General features: G+C 46.8%; 1 protein-coding gene and 1 non-coding gene across 2 annotated transcripts in view; one reads left to right on the top strand and one right to left on the bottom strand.

The window, feature by feature from the left end:
• Window positions 1-27305, bottom strand: part of LOC139049799 (scoloptoxin SSD976-like) — a 90884-nt gene that overhangs the window by 55031 nt on the left and 8548 nt on the right. The gene's annotated exons all lie outside the window — the stretch shown is intronic.
• Window positions 5484-5558, top strand: TRNAT-GGU (transfer RNA threonine (anticodon GGU)). The gene has a single exon. It is a non-coding gene; the product is annotated as a tRNA-Thr (tRNA).

Raw genomic sequence — 27305 nt, forward strand, 5'->3', positions numbered from 1 at the left:
TTTGATGATAATTTTCATACGATAGCACATACCCGCAGCTGGGGATTGGCCAAGAAGCGGGTGATGTACAAATCGTGCCAGTGCCGACTAGCTCTTTGATGTGATCGCCGCGCGTTGATGGTGATTTTCGTTCCCGCACTATGGCCGGCACATACCCTTACCCACAAGCACATACCCACATCCATATGTACTGGGCCAACAAGCGGCACGGTACATATAAAATAAGTACGAAGAAATGAAACGATTCACACTGGTATAAGATCTCTCCCATTGCGTAGCACGGGTGCGCGACAGCACGCGCGCGCGCACCATCTTACTCCAATGACGCAGGAATGAAACGGGCAAATGCATAGCATTTCATTCAGCGCTTCACAAAAGGTTCGCTTCACATAGATTCCAAAATCTGCGTTGGATCTGCACAACCTTTTGTTTCCAACAGACGACGCTGAACCCTACGCACCTACGTCGCCTTTTTACAATCGCCACGGCAAAACAGTATATTCGTAATATTCCATTCAAAAATCAATTATGGCTTTCAAGCGAAACTTTCTTTGACAACCCCCCTGGGTTTGGCGTTGGTGCGACTGGGTCGGTACGTACCTCACCGGATATAATAAAGGAAAAATCAGACATGCACCCGTTCGTAGCAATCGCTACAAAGGAAACCCATACGGGTTCCTCGAAAGAAAAGCCTCAGAGTTGAAGAAAAATTCGTCCAGGTCCGGGACGTCTGATTTTCCCTTTATTAATTATTTCCCTCCACCTTGCAGCTTTCCGCAGAACTACTACGTCACTTGCCGGATATATATACATATGCAGGGTGTCCCAGCTAACTTGGACCAAGATTTTGGACAAACCTATGCGTTCTTCAGAACCGAAATCGCGTGGATGTTGTTAGCGTTTATCTAAACTTACAGTACCATTTTTTTTCTCATCTTTTTTTGAGTAATTAGCCGAGATAAATTAATTAACTTTTTAAACATAGCTTGAAACGTTCAGGCGTCAATAGGAAAGTTGTGGAGCTTCACAAATATTTCCCAACCCAGGTACTTTCAACGAGATATACTTAGCGTGGCCATTTGTATACGGGAAAAACGAAAGCCCGCGGAGTTTAAAAAATACCACGTGACAGCGCGCTCTGTGCGCCCAAATGCGCCGCGATTACAGCGCTCTCATGAGTGATTTGTAAGAGCATCGCCAGCGCCGCGCCTTCCCTTCATTTACGAGAAAGGGCTTCCTTTGCTCGGCTCTGACATAACCGGCAGCGGCTGTCGACGGCGCTCCCAAAAAGCGCTTCGTCAGCAGCCGCTCGCGCCTGTCGCCGAAGAACGCGCCGTCATCAGCCGTTAATTCCGATATGACGAGAAGATATTTTTTTCCAGCGTTCAAGTCGATGCGGAATAGAAAAAAATACGCACACAACATGCATCATACATCTGGAACCTATGCGAGAGAGAGCATCATTTGTTACAACGCCGCTTTTCTTCCAAGCTGTGCCAGTGGCTAGGCGCGTGTGAGCTCGACTGTCTATTACTGTCGTGCCGCGCCACCGTTTCGAAAAATTTGTTTGCAGTGCCTAAAGAACGCCGTACTCAAGCAAGCAGAAGGCGAACATGGTCGTAGCCTTGGGAGTGGCACGGGGCGACAAGAGGAAAGCTGCCAAGGTATACCGAAATTGGCAATGTGGAGAAAGACCTAGCGCGAACACAATTATGAGGAGTTACTTGACGCTGAAAGAAACAGCTAGCTTCAAAAGACGCGCCACAGAAAGGGGACCATCAGTGAAGAGGCTGAAGGAGACGTTTTGGCTTTCATGATTGCAAACCCTCATTCCAGCGTGCGTGATGTGAGTGGTGAGGTCGGCATTTGAAAGTCTTCCGTGTGAAGAGTTCTTAGGAAGGCTGAAATGCATCCATATCTCCTCCAACTGAATGAAAAGCTGCAAGAAAGAAGCTTTTAATGGCGGCTTGGTTTCTCAAATTGGATCCTTGTGAACAGTGACGAAATACCGGATTTTGTTGACAATGTGCTCTGGACAGATGAGGCAACCTTCTCTAGAAATTCTCAAGTCAACATCCATAATGCGCATTACTGGAGCGATACGGGCCCGCATTGGGTGGAGCAGACCAGACACCAGTACCAATGATCATTCAGTGTGTGGTGCGGTATCTTTGGCGGAAGAATAATTGGCCTCGTATTTTTTAACCACATGCTCACTGCTCAGCGGTACGTGAACGACATCTTGGAAGGCCCAATTGAAGATTTTCGCTCTGATGTTTCTCTTGCGTTTTTAAAGCGAACTTGGTATCAGCATGACGGTGCACCAGTTCACAGCAGCAGCCTTGCCCGAGCCTGGCTTGACAAAGCCTTCAAGCGCCAGTGTGTCGGGCGGCATGGACCACTGGCATGGCCTGCAAGTTTACCGGACTTGACACCTCTTGACTTCTTCTTCTGGGGACATGTGAAAGACCGAGTGTACCGCAAACCTACAACTACACCAGAAGCGCTAAAGGCAGAGATTGCTGAGGCCTGCAGCTAGATACCGTCTTGCGTCATCAAAAAAGCTACATCGGACGTGCTGAAAAGGTGCCAATACTACATTATGGCAGAGGGCGACTTGTTTTAACGCATTCTTTAGACAGACATCACAGCGAATAAATTGCTGCAAGCGTTATCCATGAAAAGAGCCATCTGTGTGAAATTTTTGTACGACTTGGAAAAGGCACGTAAGTAATATGAAATTACAAATTTAATTAATTAACTTTAATTACCCAACTTTTTAATTTTTGGCTGAGAACCCCAAGTATGTACGCAGATTTCTAGAGCACCTTCAGAAATCACAGATTGAGTTATTTCCTGTACGATACGTCTCACGTAGTCCTTTTTTCCTGGTTGCAAAGAAAACCCGCGAAACACGACAAAACAGCCACGTGTCTGAGCGGTTACGCAGTGGTATCGTGCTGCTCGCAAGCATGCGTTCGGTGAACAAGGTCGGCTCTCGTCCGATGACGGCGAAAATGCATGCTGCTACCCGAGCGCTGCCGATGAGATAAAGAACGCCCTGCCGCTTTCTCGTCGCCAATCAGGATGTAGCCGAGCTTGTTCACCGAACGCACGCTTGACACCAGCATAATACCACTGCGCAAACGCTACATTACGTGGCTTTTTTTTTTATATTTCGTGGGCTTTCCTTACAACAAGGAAAAAAGGACTACGTGAGACGTATTGTAAAGGAAACAAATCGATTGGTGGTTTCTGAAGGTGCTCTACAAATCTGCATATAATACTTGGGGTCCTCAGCCAATAATAAAAAAGTCGCGTGATTAAACTCAATTAATTAGTGAGCTATGGAGAAAACAAAAAAATGTCTGAGTTACTATACAATATTGCGAATAGTATGCGTTCGGTTCAATTCGCTTCCGACGCGCCTTTCATGTTTAAATTCTTGGCTCCAAATATGTGGGACACCCTGTATATGTGTATGTATGTATATGTAATACATATCAGGAAACAGAAATTCTTCAGCCTACCTTCCAAACAAAGAACTTGAGCGATGCTACAAGCTAAACAGAACAGGTATTTAATTTCCACAGTTTCGACCGGTGGACCGTTCTTCGTCATGGTTTATAATGTACAGGTTCTCGCACATAACTTGAGCGAAAATTTGCAAAATTAAAGGCGCTCCGGACGCGAGTTGAACCGAATGCATAATGTAGGCACTGGCCTAGAGTTACTCAGGCTGTTTTTTTATTTTCCCCTTAACTAATGGATTAGTTATGTTTAATTAAGCAACTTTTTATGTATTGGCTGCAGACCTCAAGTGCAATACGCAGAGTTGTAGAGCTCCTTGAGAAACCTCTGAATAAATTGTTTTCAACACGATATATCGCACGTGGTCCTTTTTTCCGTGTTCCAAAGAAGGCCCGCGAAATATGAAAAAATACCACATGACGTGGCGCTTGCGCACTGTTATTGTGCTACTCTCAGGCGTGCGATGGATGAATAAGGTCGGCTGCCGCGAGACTGGCCCGCGATAGGGCATTATTTCCGGTGTAGGTATCTGGCCATACGGCTCTTATCGCATGACGGTGCAAATGCGTGCTGCTGGCCGAGCGGTGTCGAAGCGATAAAGCGTCAAGGCTACGAAAAAGAAGACGAAAGCAGCATTTTGATTCTGCTTGAAAGAAGGAAAGGACGAGGCACGTGGGAACGATGGAAGGCGATGACGGCTGCTACAATTTTGCTTTTGTACACAAGTGACCTTGTAGTAGCTTTCGAATTGAACGATGCTACAACTTTAAACCTTAGGGCTCGAATAACAGCGGACAATTAAATCACACGTGGACAAAACTAACCAATGATAAAAAAACCTTGGCTATATTAAAGGAAGATTACGCGTGTCTTCTTCAGACGATGACTCTTTTTCGCACTAGATCCATCTGCTCTCTTTCCCCCACTTACTGTCAACCAGACGTCCTTTTTTGATCTCGCACCCCGCACGTGCGCATCCCTTCGTGGTCGCAGTATCGGTTGGGTGCGTCTGGCTTCACAGTTGTGCACCGTGACCAGTGCGTCAGTCTCTGAGAGAGTGGGCCCGCAGGCTGTTCCAGTTTACCGGATGCAGATCCTACCTTAGGTACCTCGTTTGAAGCAATCCCAGCGAACTGCAATATATCCAGTGCTCCTCAGGCGCCCGTATCCCTGCGTGTTCTTCACAGCAACGCTATTTGGCTGTGACCAACGTTGAGCAGCAGATATGGCTTACTCCACTGAGGAAAGACCAGATGTGGTTTTTGCTCTAGGTGCGTCAAGTGGACATAGAAGGCGCGCAGTTGAGATATTTCAACGCTCGTATCCAGGTACGCGTCTGAGATCAATGACGATTGTGCGTGCATATGAAACGCTGAGACAGACTGGGAATTTTACGAAGAAACGACATATAAATCTTCAATCCTGGGCGGGGACGTGGAGACAGATATTAATAAAGGGAAAACCAAACATCCACCAGTTCGTGGCAATTGCTACAAAGGAAACCCATACGGGTTCCTTGAAAGAAAAGCCTCATAGTTGAAGAAAAATTCGTCCTGGTCCGGGACTCGAACCCGGGAGCACCGATTTTCCGGGACAGCCGCTCTACCAGCTGAGCTAACCAGGCGGCTAGCAGATGGCAGGGCGAAGTCGAATTAGTCAACAACTCGAGGCAACTGCGACTTCGCCCTGCCATCTGCTAGCAGCTGGTAGAGCGGCTGTCCCGGAAAATCGGTGGTCACGGGTTCGAGTCCCGGACCAGGACGAATTTTTCTTCAACTATGAGGCTTTTCTTTCAAGGAACCCGTATGGGTTTCCTTTGTAGCAATTGCCACGAACTGGTGGATGTCTGTTGTTACTTTTATTAATTACTTCTCTCCACCTTGCGGGCTTCCGCAGAACTGTTACGTCAAACTGTTGCCTTTGCCTCGACTTCGCCCTGCCATCTGCTGGCCGCCTGGTTAGCTCAGCTGGTAGAGCGGCTGCCCCGGTAAAGCGGTGGTCCCGGGTTCGAGTCCCGGACCAGGACGAATTTTTCTTCACCTGTGAGGCTTTTCTTTCGAGGAACCCGTAGGGGTTTCCTTTGTAGGGATTGCTACGAACTGGTGGATGTCTGATTTTCCCTTAAATAATTACTTCTCTCCACCTTCCGCAGGACTATTACGTCAGACAGATATTATGTCAAAGTTTTCTGCAGACCCACATGCAAGTGTTTGTAGTGTGGGTGCTGAAGCTGGTGTGTCAAAGTGTTCAGTGTGGAGAGTACTTAAGAGGCCACTTCATCTGTATCACGTGCAGCTGCACCAGATGTTGGAGCCCCGCGATTTCGAAAATCGAAAGGACCTTGCAAACTCGATCATAATTAAGACAGAAGAGGACCCAGGCTTTATCAACAAGATACTTTGGACCGATGAAGCTACCTTCTCACGTGATGCCCTGAACATCCACAACGCTCACTATTGGAGAGACGAAAACGCTCACTGGGTTTTAAAGACACATCACCAATATCAGCGGTCAACAACATCCTTTATGGGGCCCCTCAGGATTTTTTTCGCGAAGTTCCATTGGCTAGGATCAAGGATATTTGGTATCAGCATGATGGCGCTCCGGCGCACGGCAGCAGCAAAGCTTGCAAATGGCTGCATGAAGTATTTCCGCAGCAGTGGAGTGGACGGCATGGGCCCATTGCTTGGTCGGCACGGTCGCCAGATTTAACTCCCCTCGATTTCTTTCGCCGGGGCTACGTCAAGGATCAAGTAAACAGGACACCAACAACAATATCAGAGAACCTAAAAGAAAAATGAAGTCTGCAACTACATCCCTGATACCATCGAGAACGCCTAGGAATATGTCCCTATGAGATGCCAAATATGCATTCTAGCAGATGGTGACTTTTTCGAACACGCATTTTAATCAAAGGGCGTTTATTGCATTGAAGGTCAATGGAAAATCATTCCAGCCCCCTAACGCCGCCTCCCCACCCAACCCCATTACACTCCTTTGGTAGGCTGCCAGCTCTTGCCCGTTTCAAGCATCAAAAACTAAAGCTATGTTCTTGTTCTCTTTCGTCTCTTTAGACGCTTTATCGCTTCGGCACAACTAGGCCAGCAACACGCATTTGCGCAGTCATGCGATAAAAGCCGCAAGCCCAAATACCTACACCAGACATAACGTCCTGTCGCGGGCCAGTCTCGCTGCAGCCGACCTCGTTCATCCATCGCACGCTTGAGAGCAGCACAATAACAGTGCGCAATCGCCCCGTCCCGTGGTATTTTTTCATGTTTCGCGGGCATTCTTTGGAACGCGGAAAAAAGGACCACGTGAGATATATTGTGTTGGAAACAATTTATCGAGGTTTCTTATGGTGCTCTACAACTTTGGGTATAACACTTGGGGTCTGCAGCCAGTACTTAAAAAGTTGATTCATTAGACGTAACTAATCCGTTAGCTAAGGGGGAAATAAAAAAATATCCTGAGTAAGTCTAGGCCAGTGCCTACATTATGCACTCGGTTTAACTCGCGTCCGGGGTGCCTTTAATTTTTAAGACTTTGGCTCAAGTTATGTGGGACAACCTGTATATACGATATATACATACATACAGGGTGTCCCAGCTAGGTTTAGCCAGAGCTTAATTATATACGAATGCCACGTAGCTGGACAGAACCAAGGCAATATTGTTTGCCGTCGCTTGGAGATAATACGATAGATTATTTTTGCATTCTGCCTAATAATTAGTCTTAATTAATTAACCAACTTCTCAACTATTATAATTAGATGAAAATTGTCAATGAGAAAATTGTAGAGCAACATGAAAAACTCCCGATACAGGTTTCTGTTGCTCAACACGTGCTACCTAAAAGTATTTTTCCGAGCGTGGATGAAGCCCGCGAATACACGCAAAGTGCCTCGAGCGGCTAGTCTGGCGGCTATTTCGCGTGCATTTGCGGGCTTCTTTCAGGCTCAGAAAAACAATTTTATGCACCACGCATTGAGCAACAGAATGCTGTATCGGGAATTGTTCATGTTGTTCTACAATTTTCTCATTGACACTTTTCATTTAATTATAATATTTGAGAGGTTGATTCTTTAATTAAAACTAATTATATAATTAGGCGGAATAAAAAAATCTTAGTATCTCCAAGCGACGGCACACAACGGTACCTTGGTTCTCTCCAGCTACGTGGCATTCGTATATATTCAAGCTCTGGCTAAACCTAGCTGGGACACCCTGTATGCACGTGCGCCGAATGCAAGCGCCAGCAATCGGGCTATATAACCCCTGTGTGCTGGCCGGCAAAGTAATGCCAGTGAGCGCAGTTTTTGTTTTACCAAGAGGGCTTTCTTATGGCATAGAAAGAAAGAAAAAAACTATAAAATAACTTATAAATGCAAATACAACCTTGCATCGTGCAGGAGGTCGATGAAGGATCTGTCTATTCTGTGGAAACAATGAATTACCGCAACCTTGCAACTACGTTGTATATTGTTATATGTTTTATGTTGTGACTGTGTTTTCTGTGTACTTCATATCGAAAAGCCAAGGGGTAACCGGCGCCGTATTTGTGCGCCATGATCTCCTTGTATCATGTCAATAAAAAAAAAAGAACGCATAAAATACTTAAGTACAGGATCGATTCATAAGTATCTCTAAAGCGCACAGGCCCCTTACTGCAATAGCGCATGATATTCTACGGTTCCTTTGATTTCATTTTCTTCGATTTGGCTATTGGGTAACGGTCGTAGGCTACGTGCCCATTCTTGGCCAATCCTACATATATGTGCCACTTTGCCACAAAGGTTACACAATCCTTAAATGTATTTACTTATGTGTCGCCCTTCTTTGTGAATGCGCCTGGCCTCCCAATTATTCCCTGGAAAAGCATCATACATCGCCTTCACCCTTGTGACATGGTTGCATAGTTTCTCACATTGTGCATCCGCCTGATTTGGTGTTCGTATTTGGGCATAGCTTGTGAACGGTGTAGTGCACAAATACAAAAAATTGCATGAGATTACAGTTGTGACCTCTGCAATGCATAAATTTAAACACTACGAGATATTACACGTTGCACAAGAAGAAAAACACAGTCGTACACATCGCCGTTAGTTTTACGGCATTTAATTAAACACTGCACTGAAGCACATTCTGAGAAAGGCAAATGAAGAACTTACTAAGCAGGTTGTAGAACTTCGCAAGAACTCGCAGACTAACTCCACAAAAGTTGCAATAGCCAAACCGGTGAATAATGACAACAGCCAGGCTGAAGAAAACACACCAGCTCCAAAGAAGCGGGCAATAAGCCCAGTAGAAACGACAGTGTGCTCTGCTTTGGAAGAGATCAAGGAGGCGATTAAACAACTTAGAGATGCCATAGATAAAACTACCTTCAAAGTTGATAAGTTATGGAAATGGAGACTGACGGCTGAAAAGAGGCTCACCAAAGTAGAAGCACAGGGCGATGACGATGAATACCTACCCTCAGAAGCAGAAAGCGTCAGATCGCTCCCTGGCGCGTCGGGGGGTTCTACGAAGCGTACTCTAGCGGGTAGCAGTAAGGCGGGTTCTTTAAGCAATGGCTAGCAGGCGGAGCTTTACCGTGTGGCAATGGAACTGCCGAGGATTTTATCACAAAAAAGCACCTCTCATGCAGTTAATAAAAACCTCTCCAGACAAACCAAAAATAATTATGCTGCAGGAAACCTTGGCGGATGAGATCAGCCTATCCGGATACAAAGCGACATGCAGGGGCAAAGAGCCGGGTAGGGGGCTGGCCACGCTCGTAGATAAGAAAATACCTTACATAGAAGATGATTTGCGCTTTGGACTAAACAAATTAGAATACTTACTAGTGGAAATAATTTTGAAAAGGAATAGAAGCAAACCGCAAAGCCTCTTTTGTCTTAATGTTTATAACAGCCCTAGCGATATGAAACAGAGTTTCAGGGCACTTCTTAATAAGACTATGGCTGTTACTAAGCACGCTCCACTCATTATTGGAGGGAATTTCAACGCCCCACATCTAACCTGGGGATATCGCTGGAATACTAAGAAAGGGTATGGACTCTGGCACCTAGCTACAGATCTTAATCTCTCCCTAATCACAGACCCAGCTTATCCCACTAGGTGTGGTACATCTACATGCAGGGACTCCACCCCAGACCTTACTTTTGTATCAAATTTAGCGAACGCTGGCTGGAATAACTCCAATATTGACCTGGGTAGTGATCATTACATATTAAATATACTATTGGAAACACCAAGTAATGAGATAAAGCACTTTACCTACATTGACTGGGATCTTTTTCGGAAAGCAAGGAAAAGCAGAGCTGAGACAGAAGCAGGACAAAAGAAAACACTCCAAACTTGGACCACTCAGCTCAGGGAAGATGTAAAGGCGGCAACGAAGGATATTACCACAGAGGAGGATATCGAAATCATGGACAGTAGGCTGGCACACTTGATTGAAGCCAAACAATCTATGTTAAATAGATGGAAAACGCAACGGCTGAACAGGAGACTCAGGAAGCGCATAGGATTGTTGAATAGGGAGATTGAAGAACACTCCAGAAATTTACAGAAACAACAATGGGATGAGCTTTGTAATTCGATAGATGGTCGAATCAGACGTGGTGGAAATTGGAACTTACTTAGACATTTGCTTCATGAGAACGACACGAAATCTAATAGGAGAACAGCAGTAGCACGACTCGTCCATCGTGAGAGTCAGGACACAACGGAGGAGGTCATTCTGGATCGGCTCGCAGCTAGGTATTTACCACTTAAGGATAGCAATGAGAGTACAGACCTGCCTGAATATACAGGGGAAGACTGTGAGCCTATGGATCAAGACTTCACAGAAAGCGAAGTTCGCGCAGCCCTGTACGACCTCAACAGTAGATCTGCTGCGGGCCCAGATGGCATTTCCAATAGGCTGTTGAAAAATTTGGACGATCATTCTATAAAATATTTAACAGAGTATTTCAACGAACTCTGGAAAAACGGTGATTATCCGAAGGAATGAAGAATTGCTAACACAATTCTTATTCCCAAACTAGGCAAGCAACTCAATCTAGATAACCTAAGACCCATATCATTAACATCATGTCTGGGCAAAACCATGGAGCATGTCATACTCAATAGATTGACTAAGTATGTAGAAAACAGAAATGTTCTTCCGCATAACCTGATCGGTTTCCGTCCAGGACTTTTGACTCAAGATGCAATGCTTTTAATCAAGCATCACCTTATTCTTGCTAGCCCGCTACATACGAGAGCTCTTCTAGGCCTAGATGTAGAAAAGGCCTTTGATCGCATCAAGCACAGGGCCATATTAGATATCCTCTCGGAGATGGGATTGGGTAAGCGATTGCACAATATAGTCAAAGCCTTTCTCAGTGGCCGTTCTGCTTGTCTCAGGTTAGGCGAACTCCAATCGACAACCCTGGAACTTGGGAATCGTGGGACACCACAAGGGTCTGTCCTATCTCCCATGTTATTTAATTTGGCAATGTCAAAAGTGGCTCGAGGTCTCGCGCAGATTGAGGGTATCCACTTTGCTATATATGCAGATGATGTAACAATCTGGAGAGCCGAAGGTAATGTGGGACAAACAGAGACCAAACTACAGGAAAGCATTTATGTGGTGGAAACAACACTTGAGGGTATGGGACTGAACTGCTCTGCTAAAAAATCAGAACTATTGGTATTACGGAGCAGTAAGAGTGGGCGCAAGCCGAACGGATATATCCCAGAGGAAGAACCCCGCATTGACATATACGCCAAGAATGGAGAACCAATCAGGCAGGTGGAGACTATTAGAGTGCTAGGACTTCTCCTGCAAACGAATGGATCGAATTGCAGGATGATAGAACACATCTCTAACAAGTCAGAAGAAGTCATCAGGCTTCTACGTAGAGTTACCAACAAGCATAAGGGGCTAGGCGTCGGATTCCTGATTAATAAGAATATAGCTGGTAACATACAGGAATTCTATAGCATTAACGAGAGGGTGGCAGGTCTTGTTGTGAAACTTAATAAAAGGTACAAAATGAAGATTGTACAGGCCTACGCCCCTACATTCAGTCATGATGACCAGGAAGTCAAAAGCTTCTATGAAGACGTGGAATCGGCGATGGGTAGAGTGAAAGCGAAATACACTATACTAATGGGCGACTTTAATGCCAAGGTAGGCAAGAAGCAGGCTGGAGACAAGGCCGTGGGGGAATATGGCATAGGCACTAGGAATATCAGGGGAGAGTTATTAGTAGAGTTTGCGGAACAGAATAATATGAGGATAATGAATACCTTCTTCCGCAAGCGGGATAGCCGAAAGTGGACGTGGAGGAGCCCGAACGGCGAGACTAGAAATGAAATAGACTTCATACTCTGCGCTAACCCTGGCATCATACAAGATGTGGACGTGCTCGGCAAGGTGCGCTGCAGTGACCACAGGATAGTGAGAACTCGAATTAGCCTAGACCTGAGAAGGGAACGGAAGAAACTGGTACATAAGAAGCCGATCAATGAGTTAGCGGTAAGAGGGAAAATAGAAGAATTCCGGATCAAGCTACAGAACAGGTATTCGGCTTTAACTCAGGAAGAGGACCTTAGTGTTGAAGCAATGAACGACAATCTCATGGGCATCATTAAGGAGTGCGCAATAGAAGTCGGTGGTAACGCCGTTAGACAGGAAACCAGTAAGCTATCGCAGGAGACGAAAGATCTGATCAAGAAACGCCAATGTATGAAAGCCTCTAACCCTACAGCTAGAATAGAACTGGCAGAACTTTCGAAGTTAATCAACAAGCGTAAGACAGCTGACATAAGGAAGTATAATATGGATAGAATTGAACATGCTCTCAGGAACGGAGGAAGCCTAAAAACAGTGAAGAAGAAACTGTGAATTGGCAAGAATCAGATGTATGCGTTAAGAGACAAAGCCGGCAATATCATTACTAATATGGATGAGATAGTTCAAGTGGCTGAGGAGTTCTATAGAGATTTATACAGTACCAGCGGCACCCACGACGATAATGGAAAAGAAAATAGTCTAGACGAATTCGATATCCCACAGGTAACGCCGGAAGAAGTAAAGAAAGCCTTGGGAGATATGCAAAGGGGGAAGGCAGCTGGGGAGGATCAGGTAACAGCAGATTTGTTGAAGGATGGTGGGCAAATTGTTCTACAGAAACTGGCCACCCTGTATACGCAATGCCTCATAACGTCGAGCGTACCGGAATCTTGGAAAAACGCTAACATAATCCTAATCCATAAGAAAGGGGACGCCAAAGACTTGAAAAATTATAGACCGATAAGCTTGCTGTCTGTTAAAGAGTACGCATTTGGGCTGGTTGGTTCATGATTACGAGCAATAAAAACAGCGCTAAGCGACGGGACGAGTGAAGGGACACAGACAACGGCGCTGACTAACAACCAAAGTGTGTTTATTCCGTCAGTCAGCATATATATGCTCCGCCGCTATCTGAAACCACAGAATCTACAGGAAAGGGCATGCGCAGGGGGAATGCAATTAATGTGATAAGAAGGCAATCTCCTTTGGAAGGAGAGAAATGGACGGGAGGCTTACACATGCTTCACCACCAACGTGAATGTCTCCTCGGTCTCATAAGCACCTTCTTCCATTTTCATCCGCGCACTCGAAGATAGTCAAGCGCGGTATAGCAAGTTCCTGCATGAAGGCGGCCCTCATCCGGTCATGTGACCACCAAGTGGATGTATGCTTCGAAAAGCAAGTAGCCAGACTGAAGCTCGCAGGGTTCTCGGTACCACTTTTGACCAGCATCGCCGAAAGCCTCGTAGCGAACCTTAAAGGAAAGCAGTCGGCAGCTGCTCTGTCCGAGAATCGCTCACGGCAAGTGGTTGCGGTAATACCATATGTTCACCAGGTTGCGCACAACCTCAAGAAGGTTGTCAGTAGGGCAGGCGTCAGGTTGCTGTTTACTGCCAAAAATAAGTTAGGTAGCCTGTGCCACCAAGTCAATAGGGTAAGCAATAACAACAAAAAAAGTTGTAAAAAACAGCACAGACAGAGGTTTGTTGCTGACTGTTGTGACTGTGTGGTTTACAAGATCCCTCTTTCATGCAAGCGTTTTTATATCGGCCAAACGGGGCGTTGCATCAACGACGGCATGCGCGAGCACTTCAACAAAATTAAAAAACGGGCAAAAGATAGTCAATTGTCACTACATTGCAATGAATGCGGCTGCAAGCCATCCTTCGAAGGTGTAACCTATCTGTCAAAATATCGTGATGACCGCGCACGCCTTATATCCGAAGCCTTCCACATTCACGTTGGTGGTGAAGCATGTGTAAGCCTCCCGTCCATTTCTCTCCTTCCAAAGGAGATTGCCTTCTTATCACATTAATTGCATTCCCCCTGCGCATGCCCTTTCCTGTAGATTCTGTGGATTCAGATAGCGGCGGAGCATATATATGCTGACTGACTGAAACACACTTTGGTTGTTAGTCAGCGCCGTTGTCTGTGTCCCTTCACTCGTCCCGTCGTTTAGCGCTGTTTTTATTGCTTGCTGTCTGTTGCCTACAAAGTATTTACTAAGGTAATCGCAAATAGAATCAGGAACACCTTAGACTTCTGTCAACCAAAGGACCAGGCAGGATTCCGTAAAGGCTACTCAACAATAGACCATATTCACACTATCAATCAGGTTATAGAGAAATGTGCGGAATATAACCAACCCTTATATATAGCTTTCATTGATTACGAGAAAGCATTTCATTCTGTCGAAACCTCGGCAGTCATGCAGGCATTAAGGAATCATGGTGTAGACGAGCCGTATGTAAAAATACTGAAAGATATCTATAGCGGCTCCACAGCCACCGTAGTCCTCCATAAAGAAAGCAACAAAAATCCCAATAAAGAAAGGCGTCAGGCAGGGAGATACGATCTCTCCAATGCTATTCACAGCGTGTTTACAGGAGGTATTCGGAGACCTGGATTGGGAAGAAATGGGGATAAAAGTTAATAGAGAATACCTTAGTAACTTGCGATTCGCTGATGATATTGCCTTGCTCAGTAACTCAGGGGACCAACTGCAATGCATGCTCACTGACCTCGAGAGGCAAAGCAGAAGAGTGGGTCTAAAAATTAATCTGCAGAAAACTAAAGTAATGTTTAACAGTCTCGGAAGAGAACAGCAATTTACAATAGGCAGCGAGGCACTGGAAGTCGTAAGGGAATACATCTACTTAGGGCAGGTAGTGACTGCGGATCCGGATCATGAGACGGAAATAATCAGAAGAATAAGAATGGGCTGGGGTGCGTTTGGCAGGCATTCTCAGATCATGAACAGCAGGTTGCCATTATCCCTCAAGAGAAAAGTGTATAATAGCTGTGTCTTACCAGTACTCTCCTACGGGGCAGAAACCTGGAGGCTTACGAAAAGGGTTCTACTAAAATTGAGGACGACGCAACGAGCTATGGAAAGAAGAATGATAGGTGTAACGTTAAGGGATAAGAAAAGAGCAGATTGGGTGAGGGAACAAACGCGAGTTAATGACATCTTAGCTGAAATCAAGAAAAAGAAATGGGCATGGGCAGGACATGTAATGAGGAGGGAAGATAGCCGATGGTCATTAAGGGTTACGGACTGGATTCCAAGGGAAGGGAAGCGTAGCAGAGGGCGGCAGAAAGTTAGGTGGGCGGATGAGATTAAGAAGTTTGCAGGAACGGCATGGCCACAATTAGTACATGACCGGGGTTGTTGGAGAAATATGGGAGAGGCCTTTGCCCTGCAGTGGGCGTAACCAGGCTGATGATGATGATGATAAGGGGCTAGGAGAAGACAGTGCCATAAGATTGGTACATGCATTCACATTTTGCCACTTCTCGTACGTGGCTGGCATGCTACAATGGTCACAGGCTGATAAGAACAAGCTAAACGCTTTAATCAGACGACTTATAAAGCCTGCACTAGGACTTCCCATCAGCACGGCCAATGATAGCTTATTGCGCCTAGGGCTGCATAACACACTAGAGGAGATAGCTGAGGCTCAACAGGTGGCCCACCAGGAGAGACTAATGGGGACACGCCCTGGGAGGGCGCTACTTGAAGAAATTGGCGTAGAAATTAACAACCACACCAACGAAGGAGAATTATTAACACAATTGCAAGCGGGACTACGAGAAACAATAAAGACGACCCCGTTCCCTAGGAACATGCACGCGACACATAACCTCGAGAGACGGAAGGCAAGGGCGAAGGCCCTCCTTCAAGACATAGATCAACATAAGCAGCAGGCGGTGTTCGTTGACGCTGCCTGGGTTAAAAATAAGGATGTGTATACCTCCGTTGTTGTAGACACTCAAGGTAACATACGGGATGCCATCACCGTATATACCAAGGATCCAGCAGTAGCAGAACAAGTAGCAATCGCCTTAGCCATCCGGGCTAATCGGTGGACACATATATACAGCGACTCTAGAACAGCCATACGCAACTTTACCAACGGATATGTGACACGGATAGCAACAAAATTACTAGAGAAGGTCAATAGTGAGAGGATTGAAATCCGCTGGTTTCCTGCACATCTGGGGGTGGTGGACGGAGCTCGGAGAAACCTCAATGAGGTGGCAAATGAAGCAGCACGAGGACTTTCTAGCCGTGCTCTTCAAGACCGAGCAACTTACACTTCACCCGGGGAACACAGGGATCGATTATTAACATATAACGAAATCACGAAGCATTATTATTTAAGCAGAAGGGAATACCCATTGCCACACGGTAAGCTTTGCAGCGCCCAAGCGGTCACATTACGTTTGCTACAGACAAGAACATACCCAAGTCCATATTTTATTAACAGGATCTATCCGGAGAGGGAAATTCAAACCAACTGTAATAAGTGCAATGGCATCATTACTCTTGACCACATGCTTCGGCAGTGCCCCGCGGTCTTCACAGACCGTGACAAGGAACAAGAATGGTGGCGGCAAATGCTACACAGTGAATCACTCTCGGACCAATTACGGGCAGTCCAGAAGGCCCGCGATGTGGCTGAAGGGCTCGGCCTGACAGTCCCAACGTGGGAGCGGCCCACGTCAACGTACGGTTGACCTTCAGGACCCAATAAAGTTCTCCTTACCTTACCTTACTGAAGCACATTGATTCCAAAAGGTGTGTAGAAGCTTTTTCACTCATTTTTTTTATCACCCAACTAGAGCTTTTTTCTTTTTCTTTTTTTTCACAGCGGTCCAACAAGCAACAGGCTGTGGCGCCGATGCATTGACGAAGACAAATCTTGTCGGAACGTTGGCTACGGCCTTAGACATCTCTTGTTCCATAGTGTTGATCACTTCAAGTCTCTATCTACCAGTGAACCTCTGTCATGGTTGGAGGACTACGGTGTTCGTTTTCTTCTTTTTTTTTACTTTTTCCTGTACAAAACACAAGCTTGCTTGTGTAGTTCTCTTTACATCACATGTGTCTCTATCTAAAAATATGTATGCGTACATACGTACCGCTATTATTGTTTCAGCATAGATACATGTGTCGTGTCGTTGCGCTGGCACTGGGGCGGACAAAGAACTACTGCGATGCAATGCAAAAGAAGCCATGAAAACCTGCTCCGATATTTCAATCAATAAGGCCGAAAAACGTGCATGACAAGTGCGGGTACAATACAGAGAGTCCGGGTGACAGATGCTCCACGTAAGGCAGCGGGAAGACGAAACGAGCTCGGTGTCCTTCTCCCACCGGGCGTGAGCGAGGCGTGGAAAGCAGAACAGCGGCGACCATGAGAGTCACGGTGCTGAGCCTAAGCTTGGTGATGAGCGCCATGTGCGCTGTACGTGCCCAGCAATTTGCGAGCCCTGCGTTCTGCCGTAAGTTTGTGTTTTGCATCAACTCAGAATGAAACCTTCCGGCAAGAATCCTGTCTCGCAGACTCACCCCAAAAGGAGTTGCCCGTCAGTGTGATTTCGTGCACGCGTGCACACAAGCAGCGCGAAGTCGAGTGTAATGTGGTAGCGACGTCCTGAGTGGTACTGAATCATAGACCGATTCCGAGTCGCTCAGGTATCCCTGCCGCATTAGTCCATATCTTACCGGCACCTTTACGGCTGTCGAACAATGGTTCAGGCATGTCTTCAAGTTCAACGCAGAGATAAGGACACTGCTCGCGATTGTTAGACATCAGTGTTTTTTGTAATGGTTGACCACATTGCACCGGAACTTCTTACAAATGTTTTTTTTTTCTTCTAGTGAAACGAAAAAAAAAAGAGAAGTTAAACTTGTGCGCTCGATTTGAATCGTGCGGCGTAATACGCAAAAAGCAGGCAGAGATGGCTCAGCGAACCCTTCAAATTCCTCGCTGCACTCTAAGGCTGTGATGAGGCGAAACTTTCTTGTGGCTTCGGCTTTCTAAACCCTACTGTGAACAAGCGTTCCTTATAGTGCTTTTAGTAGATTGCTTATTGCGGACTTGTAAACATTCTGTGATACTTGAACTGACCGTCCACAAAAAGAGAGGGGGGGGGGTGGGGGGGCTGTGTGACTGCGGAAGCGGAGCAACAAAAACAGAGAGAGGAGCACAAACAAAAGAATCTGCCCGTCATACCTGTATACCTCTGGCGGGCATTCAGAGCAACGCTTACAGAGCAGTGATGCCCACAGAAGCGCAGCCGACGCAATAGTCGTCTCCCGGCTGCCGAAAGCGACCTGTCGAGCAGTTTCCTTTTCAGCAACCGACGAGCAACACTTCGAAAAGCACGCATGGTCGCAAAGAGCCTTCTGAAAGTAAGTGCCACAAAGCGAGATGTAAACTCAAACTCAGCAGTTGACCACAAATCACTCCAAACAAATGTGATGCCCGACTGACTCAACTAGTATGGTTCGTCTAGTTTCTGCGTCGAGAAAAAGAAATCGGGAAAGGGGGGGGGGGGACATGGCGCACGAAGCAGGCTTGTGCGCAACCTAAACACCCTACTCAAGTTACTGCGCATATAAGCCAATTATGTTTGCGAGCAAGTTGCTAATAATAATAATATTTGGGGTTTTACGTGCCAAAACCACTTTCTGATTATGAGGCACGCCGTAGTGGAGGACTCCGGAAATTTTGACCACCTGGGGTTCTTTAACGTGCACCTAAATCTAAGCACACGGGTGTTTTCGCATTTCGCCCCCATCGAAATGCGGCCGCCGTGGCCGGGGATCGATCCCGCGACCTCGTGCTCATCAGCCCAACACCATAGCCACTGAGCAACCACGGAGGGTAGCAAGTTGCTAGCTTGCAATTATAATTTGGAGCAAGGAATTAATACTTAAACTGAATTACACTTCGGCAGTGTCTTGTACTCACCAGGTGATTTACTACGCAGTTACCTTTCTTAATAAATTGATAGCTGTTACGTACACTTACACTTCTCTGGCTCGTAACAATGTATTACCTGTAGCAAAAGTACCCAGGACCAAGTGCTCGCAGCCCGCTCAGAGGTCTTGCTGTGGGGTGGCGCTACACTCCACAGCTACCGTCTGAATGGTGTATGTAGAGACTCATAAACGTACGGGAGCCTGTAACGCTGAAACAAAACCAGCGCTAGCTAGCAGCACCATTAAACGCAGTTTGTCCGAGCTGACCTGGCGCATTCTAGTCAAGAAAATTTTACAGCAGGTAATACGTCACTACGAAGTTAACAAACCATTTGCTGTGGGGTGAAAAGAATTAAAAAACAAACATATCCTCCATGACCGCTAATCCAGAAACTCAAATTATCCGCTTAGGTACTTCAGCATAAGTTCAAACGCGAACTATTCCTAAGCTACTCTAATGCATTACTCTGCAGTTTCACCTCCTTTTATAAAGTGACTTAACTCAGACTCCAGAACGTAAATTTAGGACTAATCCATGCTTATGATATAAACCGACTACAGAGCGACTACACGTTGCACTTACATGCGATTACGCGTAACAGGCGTTCTGGTCAGTTATTTCCTCTTCGCGTTTAAATTTGTGCTGATGGTGCATACAAGTTTTTGTACAACCCGCCGTGGTTGCTCAGTGGCTATGGTGTTGGGCTGCTGAGCACGAGGTCGTGGGATCGAATCCCGGCCACGGCGGCCGCATTTCGATGGGGGCGAAATGCGAAAACACCCGTGTGCTTAGATTTAGGTGCACGTTAAAGAACCCCAGGTGGTCAAAATTTCCGGAGTCCTCCACTACGGCGTGCCTCATAATCAGAAAGTGGTTTTGGCACGTAAAACCCCAAATATTATTATTATTATTAAGTTTTTGTACAGGACAAAAGCGTAGCAGTTTGGGCGAGTTGGTATGTCTGTTTTAGGCTTGTAGCGCAGCTCGGAAGAGCAAAAAAGGAATAAGGTAGGGGTAATCAAAGGGAACGGGAAACAGAGTGAGCGCTAACTTCCAACTGACAGTTTATTTCGTGACACGAGACTACTTATACACTCGGCAAACCATATGACATCAGGAGATAACAAAGACATGAAGCAACAAAACCGATAGTGACCAAGTGGTAACATTCAGACAGCCTGTGGCTGCAGTCGGAGATACGCCAATTCAGTATTTGATAATGATAATGAAGGTGAGCTTACACATGCATGGCCCAGACCAATGATAGCCTTTGCTTCGATGATTTCTCTTGTGAGCTGATTACGACTGCGACCAAGAATGACGCATTCCTCTAAGACAGGTTCGCAACCACACGTTTTGCAGTGCTGCGCCAGAAACCCCCCAGCTGTAATACAATTCTTGGCATTATAACGATGTTCGCGCAGCCTGTCATTCAGACATCGCCCAGTCTGTCCAACGTAACATTTTCCGCACTTGAGTGGAAAAGAATAAACGACACAATGTGTGCAATTAACAAACTTATTTTTGTGGTTCTTATCACAGGAAAGAGGAGCTACCTTATTGGTATTAGTGAGTTTGCAAATCCTCATTAGCTTGTTAGGGGCAGAAAAAACTACACGAATATTCGCTCGCTGGGCGATTTTCTTAAGATTATGCGAGACGGTGTGAATATAAGGGATGACGCTAGTCCTACCCCTAGTAGTTACAGGATTATCTGCGTGCTGGTTGTCTTTTCTTCGCTCTCTTAGAATTCGTTCTGCTATTGATACTTGTAGGGACACGGGATAACCAGCCTGCGAAAGCCGATCGCACTGAGAGGCAAAACTAGACGAAACAGTATGGTGGCACGACTTTTTCAAAGCATTATTAAGGCAAAGGTTAGCAATGCCTCTCTTGATCAACTTGGAATGGGCCGAATGAAACGGAAGAAGTGGTTTGTTAGCACGCGGTTCATAGGACCAACACGTATGAATATCCGAACAAGCTAAGCGCAAATCCAAAAACCGGATCTCATGATCCTGTGGGAGCTCGTAGGTAACGTCAAGGGGCGCTAGGCATTCTTGGACTATTGGCACAACCAAGGCGACCTCAGTCTCAAGGTCAGCCGGAGAACACTGAACACAAAACAAAAAATCGTCCACGTAACGAAATATTTTAAAAATGTTAGTCTGACAAAGGTTGACTGACATGGCGACGTCTAGGCGAGCTAAAAACAAATCACTGAGGAGCGGGGCAATGCACGAACCAATGCACACTCCGTTTTTTTGCAAATAGATGGTGTCATTCCATGTAATGAACGTAGATGACAAATAAAAGCTCAAAAGTTCTAAAAAGTGATCACTAGACATCCCAGCATTATTTTGAAAACGGGTGACGCCAAAATCATCAATTGTCTGCGATATAGCTGACAGCAGGTCATTGTGAGGAATAGAATAGTAGAGGTCCTTCACATCGACGGAGAAGAGTTGAAAGCCTCGATCAGAGTTGTCCTTTAAAAAATTAATTACTTCATCGGAGTTGCGTATTAACAACGGGTCATTCACGGGTAAAATGGCTAGCTTGGCCTGCAGAAACAGTGCGACAGACTTCTGCCACGTGTCTTTTTCTGAAACAATAACCCTCAACGGGACGTCAGGTTTGTGCGTTTTCGCGCTAAAGAACACCTCTAGGTGATCTCGCTTGCTGCTGGCAATATTTTTTAACACTTTGTCCAAGTTGCATTCCCTGCAAAGTTTCTTAGCCTTAGCTTTTACCTTACTTAAGGACACTGTATCCTGACGCTTAAAAACGGCGGAAATTGCCAGACCAGCTTTTGCCTGAAAATTCTCTTCCGAGAATACACAGAACCCGCCTTCTTTATCTGCCGGTAACACGCAAATCGACTTGTCACGCAGATAGTTAGCTACACGTCTCAACGACATCTTCGGAAGTGCCTGTCTAGAGCGGGATATGGCCCCTACACCTTCGGAAATAACGCGCGAAACATCCTCTTCCGCCGCGAACTTGGAAATCTGCCTCACCATTGAGAGCATCTCTTCCGGTGGTTTACTAGACTCCACCGCGAACTTAGGTCCCAACGCCAAAACGTTGTGGATATGTTCTGGTGGGTCCAAGTTCTCCGGCGAGTGAACAGTGTTTCCAGGAGTCGGTCTTCTCCCGGAACAACGGCCACGAAGGTCACGCAACTGGCACTGCCACAAGCACTCGGTTTTCTGGTCAGCGAAGCGTAGAAATTTCCGCAGTGTCAGACCCAGCGAGGAAGGTTCCGTAGAAACTTTTAGCTGAGTAGAGAGCACCTGGCGGTAAAGCCGAGCCTGCCTGTACAACTCGGATTTGAGAATCTTGCAGATTCTGCTGGAATGTCCGGATGAGGGAATGAATCCACCAAAGAGGGAACCTACTTCCAGTGGGATGATCTTGCGGCGAGCACAAAATGCCAAGGTACGGGCTTTGCACACGGTTGCCGCGATGAGCGAAACAGTAGCATACGGGTCACGAGTTGTAGCAAGAGAGGGGCCCGTTGAACTAGAAATGAAGGTCAAAAGCGTAGCGTAACAGGATCTCGGATGATCGCTTGGGATTATCTGGTACAGTGGTCATGCGTACGGTTTTCAATGGGTGACCCACTGAAGTAACCAAAACGAACTGAAAAGTGGACCTTTATTACTACACAGCTAACATTTGTCGGAAATGTTCCCAAATGGATCTTTTTCGTATAACAATCAAAACCTAATTAACTACGCTCTCTTTTTTGGTGAGATTCCATTTCTTTTTAAGCTCCGACGCCAATTCAGTCAATTAGCACTGTGCGGACGCACACTATTAGAGGACGCCAAGTGTCCCGTGCGCCTCATGTCTCGAACACGTGGTCCAAAATTGCTGCGCATGTCCCGAAGTCAGTGCAATACCGGTGCCAAGGCCCATTTCAGAACCAGCGCAATATTGGGCTGGCCCGCTGCGGTTTTCGTTGCTTCTTTATGATACTTAGCAATGTTTTATGGTGGTGGCGGTGTTGTGCATAAACCGTTCTGTGATTCCTTAAAATGGTTTCTGGCAGTTTATGGTTAAGTGTGTGCATTTGGGTGCTAGAACAGCCTTTCTTTAGTAGGGTTTTTCTAGTATTACCTATAAGCTCACACCGCTGCTTTCCCGTGAAATAAGAAGTGGATTTCAAGTCGCGGTCGCAAGTAAGTGGTATGTACGGCATGAGGTCCCTGCATGTGCTTTCTAAAAAAAAATCTGATCTGAAAACGGCCGTGGACAACCCGAAGGTATGTACTACGTCATCACTGCGCCCGAGCGAGTCAGGAAGAATGTGGCGCGCGACACTTTCTATCGGGTATAGGAGGAATGTACTGCACGTCATCGATGCCACCACATTGTTGCGCAGCCAGCTTGCTCAAAAGCTACGCGTTATATCGATTCGCTTATCTCCAGCAGCACTGTGGCTTCTATAAAAAAGACGATATGCGATTTCGTCAAGAGGAAGCATCACTAGTACCTCTACTACTAGAATGAATAATGACAGGTCTCCCCATACACCAGCAAGGTTATTTACGATGGGACCCACTGACTCACGGAAGTCTACTTCATGAGAGGAGACACGCGACACCGAACACTTTCTGTGGTCGTGCCCAGAGCACCCTGATGAAAACCTGCAAAAGAAGGACCTACCGCACACGTGCCTCCAACGCCTTCTGTTCCCAGAAGGGTCTGTTTTAGCCCGCAAGGAAGCATCACGTCTTCTTGCATTCCTATAAGAGAGACTGGTTTGCTGGACGTGTGGTAACAAACCGCAGTGACACGGTAAGAGACGCTCAGGCGGAACAATTGCCAGGCTTGATCTGCAGGCTAAACCCGCCTATTGTTACAACCCACCCCCATCATATGACCTCACTCGAATACTTACCACTCACTACATACAGGGACTTCAGTACGGCCGTGGCTGTTCCATCGAACGTACGCTCGAGCGACAAAGTAGCTGTATGAAGTCCAGTTTCAGAGTTATATATTGCAGTGATCGGCTACGAAATTAGAATTATGCGCTCTATACAAAGTGCCTCCCAGAATACATGCGCGCCACCGGTTAGCCCCTCTCCCTGACCGGTGGTGCCGTGGCGGCTGCCGCGTGAACGAGATGCCTGTACCAATTTTCGCCACGCGCAGCAGGCCAGACCTTATGCCCTTTGATTCAGCAGAACATCATTATCATAATATAAACACTTTATTATGGAGACTGAGGAGTTTGGAGCATCGAGGCTCCCTGGCCTTCGCACGACCCCATTGCACTCAAGCGTTTAAGTTCCTTCGGTCCATAACACTGGCAGCCCAGTCAGTAGCCATGGTCTGCACTACCGGCTCCCCGGAGCACAGCAGGGTCTCCAGAGCCTTTCTCCATGAACAAAAGGAGCACAGCAACAGCGGCATCACCAGAGCGCCACCTATGAAGTCACTTCTACATTTTTGCGCAGTTTTATTATTTCTCCATTGCGGGTAGTGAGCAAGGGATTCTGACAGCTCAAAAATTGGACACCGCATTTTATTGTTTTAGGTGCATGCACGCGCATGTGAGCATATGAACTTGTGGTTTCACGGAGACCCATAGCACAAATTAAAACGCCCTATACCGGAAGGCTTTGTCAGCTTGTTGGGCACTGCACGCCGTTCTTCCTCTTAGAAGCTTAACCGTGGATTGTACGAAGAACTTTTATTGCGACAGCAATCACATGCACACTCAAGGCAAATTTTCGCTATCGCCGTCGCCGTGGTGTTCCGTATAAAGTCCAAGTGCGATAGGAATGAGCGGCTCGAACGCCATATGCTGCGGTATACGAGTCAACACTGGAATTCTCATTCAACACTGGGAACAAGGTAAGATGCCTCCGATGCGGAACCACGCACGAATAATCATGATCCCCAAACCTCAGACCCATCTCGCTCACGTCACCCCTCGGCAAGGTGTGCGAGAAAATTATAAACACGAGACTATAGAGACATTTAGAAGGAAACAAACACCTGCCAGACACCATGTTCGGTTTCCGCACAGGCCTGTCCACACAAGACTTACTACTCCAAATCAAGGAAGAGGTCCTCAGCAACGTTCCCCACAGTGGCGAACACGTCCTCATAGCAATCGACATCAAAGGGGCTTTCGTCAACGTCAGCCACCAAGGTATCCTAGAAGGGCTCGCCAACACCAACTGCGGTGAGCGAACGCACAAATATGTTCAGAGCTTCCTGAGCCACCTTACGGTGTAGCTGAACATGGGGGAGATCCAGACTCTAGTGTACCACTCTCCCAACAAGGGCACACCACAAGGAGCTGACCAGTCGGAGCACGCTCCGACTGGTCAGAAGCCTGGTGGTGAGCAGAATCACATACAGCCTCCCCTACTGCCATCTCACACAGTTATGGACGAGCAGGCCGACACGCTCTTGAGGATGGCTTTCAAGACCACTCTCCGCCTGCAGATCATGCAGTACGACGACTGAAAAATTATTGGCGCTAGCGTTACACAACACCCTCAGCGAACTGACAAAAGCCCTTTACGTCTCTCAATTACAGAGACTTGTGCGGACTCGCACGGGCCGGCAGGTCCTGGGCTTCCAAGCTATAACACGAATCCAAGAAACCTCCTCGATACCTCATCACGTCCAGGACAGGTATCCCGTTGCCCCGATACCATGAAACATGGATCTTAACCTATACTCCGGTAGGAGGAGAGCAAGGGCCCGGTACATGGAGAAAACATTCAGGTTTCATACCACGGCCCGTTTTACGGACGCCGCCATGTATGGTACGAAGAACAAGGGCGCAGTGGCAGTGGTATACGAGCGCCGAGGCCACGTTACCTCCTCTGAATCGACCCGCCCCTGCACGATCACGGAAGCCGAAGAGTTGGCCATTGCGTTAGCCATCCGCGAAGGCCAACTAGCAAACAAACCACTGACGATCCTCACGGATTCTCAGCAGGTCTGCCACAACTTCTACACAGGAAAGAATCGGAAGACCTCCTGCACAAGTCCTAGCCCAAACACTCAAGGAGGACACTGAGGACATTACCACCTAAACCATCATTTAGATACCGGGCCACACTGGCATCACGGGTAACCTGCAGGCAGACAGAGCAGCTCGAGCGTTCGTGCATAACCGAGCACTCATCACGTCGGTTACAGAAGATCCGGACACTGTCAACCCTGAGTATTCAGCCATCGTGAACTACCACACAACCCGCCGTGGTTGCTCAGTGGCTATGGTGTTGGGCTGCTGAGCACGAGGTCGCGGGATCGAATCCCGGCCACGGCGGCCGCATTTCGATGGGGGCGAAATGCGAAAACACCCGTGTGCTTAGATTTAGGTGCACGTTAAAGAACCCCAGGTGGTCAAAATTTCCGGAGTCCTCCACTACGGCGTGCCTCATAATCAGAAAGTGGTTTTGGCACGTAAAACCCCAAATATTATTATATTATTAACTACCACACAGGGAGTCGCTTGCGATTTCCACCACCCCATCATAAATCTAAAGACAGAGGATGCTGCTGCCTGGCGTAGGCTCCAGACAGGCTACACGAACCTACACATATTACATTGCATACACCCCAGAGCCTACAGGGACGAATGCCCGTGGTGCGGGGCCATACCAACCCTATACCACATTACGTGGGAGTGCACGCTGTACAACACAGAACACCAGGACACGAATACAACGAGGGAGCAATGGAATGCACTGCTGTCCAGCTAGGCCCTTGACGACCAGCTCAAGCTTATCCAGAGAGCTGAGAAGATGGCAAGTGCCAGCAGAGCCCTGGATTAAGGACCCCGACCATTAGCGATTCTTCTGATTATTCTTTTATAAAGTTTATCTATCGTATCCTATCCTACGGCGGGTAGAAAGGCTAAGGACAAGCACAGATGGCTGGTGGCTTCATACAAGCTCTCTTCCCGCGCCCCTATAGTATTACAGGTCGCGTAATATATGTTTAGCAGACGCGGAGAAGCCAGCGGCAGCACAAAGCGTTCGCTCACCGCAGCCTGCTCTCTTCATCACGCCAGCGTTGCGACAGTGAACGGTCACAGTCCTTGAGTCAGATTTGTGTGCACACGCGTGAGACCGCGCTTGTTAATTTAACTAGTGATCGAATGTTTATGAAATTTATACGGCCGATATAACTACTAACCTTACTTTGTGTAATTATCTTAATATTTTGCTATCGCTATCAATGCTTCGCCTCTCAGGTGAAGCTGTTACTTTTTTGTTGAACTCTGAGCGCCACATAAGCCGATGCCAAATGCCCTTGCCGTCCGGTCAGACTGTACTTAGCTTCGTAGCATCGGCTCATCAAACACTACAATCTGCCCGCTTTTCTCCTCTTGTATTCTTTAGTCGTAATACGGAAAACAATACACAATGCCCTGTTACTGTTTATTTA

Source organism: Dermacentor albipictus, chromosome 1 (genome assembly GCF_038994185.2).
Source record: "Dermacentor albipictus isolate Rhodes 1998 colony chromosome 1, USDA_Dalb.pri_finalv2, whole genome shotgun sequence".
Taxonomy (NCBI): Eukaryota; Metazoa; Arthropoda; class Arachnida; order Ixodida; family Ixodidae; genus Dermacentor; species Dermacentor albipictus.